The sequence below is a fragment of the Rhinatrema bivittatum genome, chromosome 3 (assembly GCF_901001135.1).
Source record: "Rhinatrema bivittatum chromosome 3, aRhiBiv1.1, whole genome shotgun sequence".
NCBI classification, from domain to species: domain Eukaryota; kingdom Metazoa; phylum Chordata; class Amphibia; order Gymnophiona; family Rhinatrematidae; genus Rhinatrema; species Rhinatrema bivittatum.
Genome location: NC_042617.1, coordinates 182,326,077 through 182,333,985, shown reverse-complemented (window position 1 = coordinate 182,333,985; position 7,909 = coordinate 182,326,077).

Below are 7,909 nucleotides of genomic sequence, written 5' to 3'. Positions count from 1 at the left end.
ATTCGGCAGCGAAATGGAAAAAAGCAGGTGTCGCTATTTTGATTAATAAGTCAGCGGACTTTAGGATTTCTAATCTCTTTTCAAATCCAGAGGGAAGGTATGTAGTTTTATTAGGAAAATGGCAAGGAAGGGAGGTCATCACATGCAACATATATGCCCCTAATGGGCTGCGGGATTTATTAACTTTATGGGACAAAAATGGCCCCTCAATAGCTAAGTTCTTTAAAGGGCTGGGATCTATTACAGGCACAGATTCATTATGTAGTTTATATGTGAAATGGAAAGCACAGGATCCCTTCCAACTTTCCTTTGCAGAGTTTAAGGATGGCTTTCTTCACATAAGGGATCTAACCGAAAATGTTCTATTGCGCGAGACTCAGTATAAGTATTTGTGGCAAACATATATTATCCCATGAGAGCTTTTCAGCTTAAACTAAGTGCAATCCCGGCCTGTTTAAAATGCCAAGGAGCGGAGGGAATATACTACCATTGCTTTTGGGACTACCCATTAATTTTGGCCTTTTGGAAGAAACTTCATAGTCAGTATACACTCATCCTACGGGTAAACTTACCGAATGATCCAATCACTTGGCTATTCGGTGGGGAAAAAAGTAATAGTGGGGTGGATGGAGTCAAAAGGGCCAGATAAGGAACACAGGTTCAAGAAGATGATCACTTTATACTAACATGAGTACCACTTAGCGAAGTGCGCTCTCCCAAACATAGATCCACTATGTACAATACCTGATCTGCCTTTATGGATTATATATCTCCAAAAGTGCAGCAGATAGGAAGTACTTAGTTGCCTGTTGTATGGGGGGCTGTACCTCTTGCAGTTATTGATCATAAGATGTATGTCTTTTCTGTTCAACATTCATCTTCTTATGTGGATCACTATTATTAGACCTACATACCTGGGCTTTACACATATGGGCTTTATATTATTCTAGAGGATTGAAGGAGATAGGGGTGGGGATCAGGGGACAGGGGATAGAGCGTTTTGTGACATATGATCAATGTATTTGTAACTTTTTCTGATGTTAACCTTTTTCTGATGATAACCCTTGAAAAGTTCCATCACTTCTAGCAACTGAACCTATGCTAATTCTGTTTAATTGATGCTAATCCAGTCCCTCCGCCACACCTTTTGATGATTTTTATTTTCAGAATTTCTACTCCACAACATTCTTTAGATACAAAAGCTTCCATCTTGAAGCACTAGAGTCACATCTGAAGATGGGATCCATATCTCATCCTCACCAATCCTTATCTCCAACTACACCATGATTAACCATCTCCATTATTGTTTACATGTTTGAATTAATAACCTGTCCTTTCTCTTCTTTCTCTGCCAAGTTCCAATCTCCCTGTTATATGTAACTGCATTTTCCGCACCATTGTTTTTAGTTATGTTTACGATGCACCCCTGTTTTATGTGAACCAGCATGATGGGACTGCGTTCTCGAATGCCGGTATATAAAAACCCAAAATAAATAAAATAAATAAATGTTATATTTTTAAAGCTCTATAAAACTCAATAAAAACAATTTGAAAAAAATGGTAATACAAGAAAAAATTAAAAATTTTCAAAATTTTTCAAAATTTGTGTGTTTTTTATGTGTTTAAAGTGAAGATTTAAGTTTAATTATTTATTACAATTTTTTTTCAGATGTACTTAAGAACATAAGATTTGCCATACTAGGTCACTCAAAAAAGTACATGATGCCAGTATCTTATTTCCAATAGTGGGCAATCCAGGTCACAAGTACCTGGCAGGATACCAAGAGGTAGACAGATTTCTGCAATTCTACCTTAATAATGCTTTATGGACTTTTCCTCCAGGATCTTGTCTAAACCTTTATTAAACATAGCTACACTAAGGGGTAGATTTCAAAACATTACGCGCGCACGTCCATGTGCGAGCGCTACCTGGCGTGCACATATAGACGCGCGATTTTATAAAAGGCCAGGTCAGCGCACGCAAGTGGGAGAAGATTTTTGCACTTACGCGCAGCGACGCATCAGGGCCTTCCCCAGTTCCCTCCTAGTCCACTCCAATTAAGGAGCGGACTGAAAGGGAACTTCCTGACCTCCCTTCCCCTTCCCCTATCCTGCCCTCCCACTATCCCTATCCTACCCCCCCCCCCCCCCCCCCCCCCCCAAAATCATTAAGTCACTTTTTGCGCCTGCTTCTGAACAGGAGCAAGTTGCACGCTCCAGCACCACTGTGCCGGGCGCCTCTAGCACTGCCCTGCCCCCGGACTGCCTCTTTTACTAACCCCTGAACTTAAATGTGTCCCAGGGGTTTACATGTGTGGCTGGGCCTTTGAAAATTGGTGAATTAAAATCCGGCCCTTAGAGATTTCACCAGATCCTCTGGCAATTGATTCCAGAGCTTAATTATGCATTTAGTAAAAAAATATGTATTCTCTTATTAGTTTTAAAAATAATACCCAGTAACTTCCTTATGTGTCTTCTAGTCAGTACTTTTTGAAACAGTAAACAATTGATTCATTTTACTCATTTATTTCCCTGCATTATTTTATAAACCTCTATCATATCCCCTCTCAGACATCTTTTCATCAGGCCGAAGAGTCCTAGCTTCATAGATAAATTGTTTCACTCCCTTTATCATTTTGGTGCTCTTCTCTATACTGTTGTGACCGTCGCTGCCCGACATCTTCACTCCGCCCTCTTTACCTCTGTGGCGACTCCCTCCGGGGTTGAAGGACGGCTGGCTGCCGCAATGTCTCCCTGCCAAATTCCTCTGGCGTCCCCAGACCGGCCCGACGCTGCAAATCCGCCATGTTGCCTGAAGCCTAGGGCATGCACTTCGATTTAAGTACCAGCAAGGGCGCTAACCTCAGGGGCATCCCCCTGAGATGATGTCATCCGCTTCCAATATTTAAAGGTCTCTGATATCGCTAACAAACTGAGTTAGCAAGGATTCTTTCTAGCTACTCTGCCTCCTCGGACTTACCAGAGGTACCCGTTCCTCGGGGGCCTCGCTCTCTCTTTGCCTTTCAGGTTTACAGACAGGAACCAGTACTCGCTCCTCAAGGGCCCTCATTCCTGACTCTCTGCTGATTCTCTTCTGCCTGGAAGCTATCACTGCCTACATCATTGTGAGTTGCCATTGCTCTCTCAGAGGTTTCCCTGGAACTAGGTACTCGCTCCTCGAGGGTCTACCCTTTCCAGCTGCTGAGACTATTATTATGAGTGTTGTCATCTAGTTCTGTTCATGAACTCTGCATACCCTGCCTACTCACTGTCTACAGTTTCTCAACAGTTCAGCCATCCTGGGATCGCTGTTCCAGTATCTGAGGGACCTCAGCCCTGCCGGGCACTTCAGCTCACTACTGCCACCTCTGGTGGTTTCAAAAACCTGTTTAATAAAAGAACTAGTGTGTGTCTGTCTCCATACTCTGAGCCTGACCAGTGGTCCCTCTCGGGATCTTCCCCCGTGGGCGTGGTCATCTGCCACCGGCCCAAGGATCCACCCACAACTAACACCAGAAATAACTCCCCTATCTGATTGCTCCTCCCATCAGCATAGCAGATTACATATACTTTTCTAATTGTGCTATATCTTTAAAGATGTAATTTCTAGAAACAGAGGCATTAAGGTGCGGTCTCACCACAGAGGCATTATGATATTCTGTTTTATTCTCCATTCCTTTCCTAATAATTCCTAGGATTCTATTTGCTTTCTTGGCTGCTGCTCTGCACTGAGCAGAAGATTTCAACATATGACACCTAGATCCTTTTCTTACAACGGCCATCCTAACGCTTCCCTTCTCAACACGTACCCCTGGAGACATATCCTTGGTGCAAGAAGATACTACATCACTGTGAGGGCAGGTACTACCTACAGGATTGCTTCCTGTCTCACTTATTCAATGTCTCTTTAGGTTCTTTTATATGCAGATGAACGTACTCTGACGTGTGCATACTTTAAAAAATAGAGCTTCAAATGCAAAAAACACTTGCATGTTCACTTGCACAATTATTCTGTTTTATAATCTTTTCTCAAAAAATACGATAAATGTGGTGAACAACAATATTCTATAACCGTGTCTAACCTGTGATGAAGACAGTAATTGTGTCAAAACATGGTCCATGTTTGTGTGCTTCTGTCTGAGACAGTTTCAAGTCCACTGTGGGCAAGAGACAGGTTAACAATTTAAAGGTAAATTTTAACACCCATGTGTGGGCGCCAACGCACGCATGTTATAAAATCCGCTACCTGTGCGCACCCGATTTTATATCGGCATGTGCATGTGGAACGAATGTCAACTCACACGTCTAAGGGGGTGAAATGTTATAAGATGTGCATGGTGACATGATAGGCCCTTTTCCCAGTTCACTCCCAGTCCATTCCAATAAAGAAGCAGACCGGGAAGGAACTTCCTAAAACCCCTAGCTAACCTGCCTCCCTTTCCCTTTTCCTCCCCAACCTGTAAAACCCTGCTAACTTTTTTTTTTGTTTTAATACTTACCTGTTCTCCAGACCAGCAGCAAGTTGAGCGGGCCCGGCATTCCCGGCACATGCGGCAACAGGACAGCGCCTTAATGGCACATGGTCTGCCCAGACCTCACCTCCAGCCCGCCCTTTTTTTAGCAGGCCTTTCTTCTTCACATAGCGGGAGATACGCGCATGGATGTGCGCATTTGAAAATGCGTGCAGTACGCGTGCAGCCTGGCCACACTTATTTCCTTGTAAAGGCGTGCGTAGGCCTTTTAAAATTAGGCATTCAGCACCTTTACACTCTGATACTACTCTCCTTTTAGATTAGAGTTTAATGGATACTGTTTGTTAAATAAAAGCTTTTTTTAAAAATCTCTTTTTACAGAACATTGTTCACCTCATGAATCGTGTTTTTTGATTATTGAGGGGTATTTGTTCTTGTGGTTCATCAGTTATAATATTTTCTTGCATGTACAATTGATGCAAAACAAATTTCCTGTGTATCAGATTCAAGCTCAAATTGTGAAAATATAAACATACATGAGTGAAAAGAACTTATTTTCAGAAACACTTCATCCCAATAGCATTCTGATTTCTAATATGTTCAAGATCCACAGTTGAATATCATGAATTCAGTGAAACCAAAACACTTTTATGCACACTAATTCAGTGGGAGCACTGAGAGGAGAGGATCACCTTGCTGGTGGCTGAAAGGAATCAGTAAGTATTTTGTTTGGGACATTGTCTTTTTTAAAAGTATTGGGGCAAAGTTAACTATTTGGGAATATTATTTAGTGTGTTTGTGCTTTTAATAGTCAGTAAGGCAGTGAAAAAAACAAGTTAGACTTTGTATTTTTAAATAGTCAGTCAATAAGGCAGCTAGTAAGCAGTAGGTAGTGTGTTTATTTTTAAAAGTCTGCAGAACTGAGTGTTCTGCAGACTTTTAAGAACTGAGTGTTTGTATTTAATACAAACTGAGTGCTTGTATTTAAAAAATAAAAACACAAAACACACCCCCCCCCCCCAAAAAAAAAAAGTAGCCAGAAGCTAGAAATAAGCTAGGAGCAGTGTATACCTAAGTAAAAAGGTTGAAAAATTCAGCTCAGTTACTCACCTTGGAAAGGTGTTGAGGTAGTGTGATTTGGTTTGAATAGGTACCAACATTTGTTAATCAAAAGAGCAGTGAGTCACTCTGGCTGACTAAGTGTTAAGGTTGTGAGTTTGATTTGAATAGGTACCATTCTTTGTTAATCAGAACAGCAGGGAGTAACTCAGGAAAACTAACTGAAGTGTTAATCTCCAAAGGGATTGTTTTGCACAAATTTACCTTAGAAGCACATTATATATTACAAGGGAAGTGTTACGGTTGTGTGTTTTATTTGATTAGGTACCATTCTTTGTTAATCAGAACAGCAGTGAGTCACTCAGGACAACTAACTGAAGTGTAAATCTCCAAAGGGATTGTTTTGCACTAATTTACCTTAGAAGCACATTATATATTACAAGGGAAGTGTTACGGTTGTGTGTTTTATTTGATTAGGTACCATTCTTTGTTAATCAGAACAGCAGTGAGTCACTCAGGACAACTAACTGAAGTGTAAATCTCCAAAGGGATTGTTTTGCACTAATTTACCTTAGAAGCACATTATATATTAGAAGCGAAGAGCTCAGTAATTCACATTCCAGTGGGAGCACTGAGAGGAGAGGATCACCTTGCTGGTGGCTGAAAGGAATCAGTAAGTTTTTTGCTTGGGACATTGTCTTTTTTAAACGTATTGGGGCAAAGTTAACTATTTGGGAATATTATTTAGTGTGTTTGTGCTTTTAATAGTCAGTAAGGCAGTGAATATACAAGTTAGAAGCACATTATATATCAGAAGCGAAGAGCTCAGTAACTCACATACCAGTGACTGATTGGCGACGGACGATCCTCTTCATCTCGGCCATCTCTCGCCTCCTCCGGCAGGGACCCGTATTTTTCGACCAAGCGGATCGCTTCTATCTAGCGGCTCTTGAACGGCGGAGATTAAGAAAGAAAGGATATAAGGATTTTAGACAGTGCTGGGGAGGAGTTGGCTGTTGTGCTACATGTGGGCATCAAAGACATAGGAAAATGTGGGAGGGAGGTTCTGGAAGCCAAATTTAGGCTCTTAGGTAGAAAGCTTAAATCCAGAACCTCCAGGGTAGCATTCTCTGAAATGCTCCCTGTTCCACGAGCAGGTCACCAGAGGCAGGCAGAGCTCTGGAGTCTCAATGCGTGGATGAGACAATGGTGCAAGGAAGAGGGATTCAGTTTTGTTAGGAACTGGGGAACCTTTTGGGGAAGGGGGAGTCTCTTCCAAAGGGATGGGCTCCATCTTAACCAGGGTGGAACCAGACTGCTGGCGCTAACCTTTAAAAAGGAGATAGAGCAGCTTTTAAACTAGAACAAAGGGGAAAGCCGACAGTCGCTCAGCAGTGCATGGTTCGGAGAGAGGTATCTTCAAAGGATACTAATGATGCGTTAGAATTAGGGCATCCCGACAGTAAGGTTCCAATAATAAGAAAAGTAGTCCAAGTGCCTGTAACTAAAAACTCACCTGAGCTAAAAAATTCTAACTTATCCCTATCAATTAAAAAGCAGGAGGAAAATACAAACAAAAAACAAACTTTGAAATGTTTGTATGCTAATGCCAGAAGTCTAAGAAGTAAGATGGCAGAATTAGAATGTATAGCAGTGAATGATGACATATTTATTTATTTATTTATTTATTTATTTATAGCTTTTATATACCGAGGTTCAATTAACAGGATTAATTATCACTTCGGTTTACATTACAACCAGCAAAAAACAACAGTGACACAGTCTTGTCTTACATTGAACAAGGTAGAGAAACCTGGATAACATAACTAGGGTGAAAGCAGGTATAGAAACATGGGTAGACATAACTTGGGCGAAAGCTGGGAACTTATATTGGGAAGGACTATGCTAACCTCCTTAGGGAGACAGTAACCTGAGGATACGGACTGAAACCATGGCGGAAAGGAGTGGTTATGGGAAAGCTTGGCCAAACAAACATAGACTTAATTGGCATCTCAGAGACATGGTGGAAGGAGGATAACCAATGGGACAGTGCTATACTGGGGTACAAATTATATCGCAATGACAGAGAGGAGCACCCGGGAGGCGGTGTGGCACTTTATGTCCGGGATGGCATAGAGTCCAACAGGATAAACATCTTGAATGAGACTAAATGCAAAATTGAATCTTTATGGGTAGAAATCCCTTGTGTGTCAGGGAAGACTATAGTGATAGGAGTATACTACCGTCCACCTGGTCAAGATGTTGAGAAGGACAGTGAAATGCTAAGAGAAATTAGGGAAGCTAACTAAATTGGTAGTGCGGTAATAATGGGAGACTTCAATTACCTGTGAATGGAACACGTGGTGCAGGAAAATTTA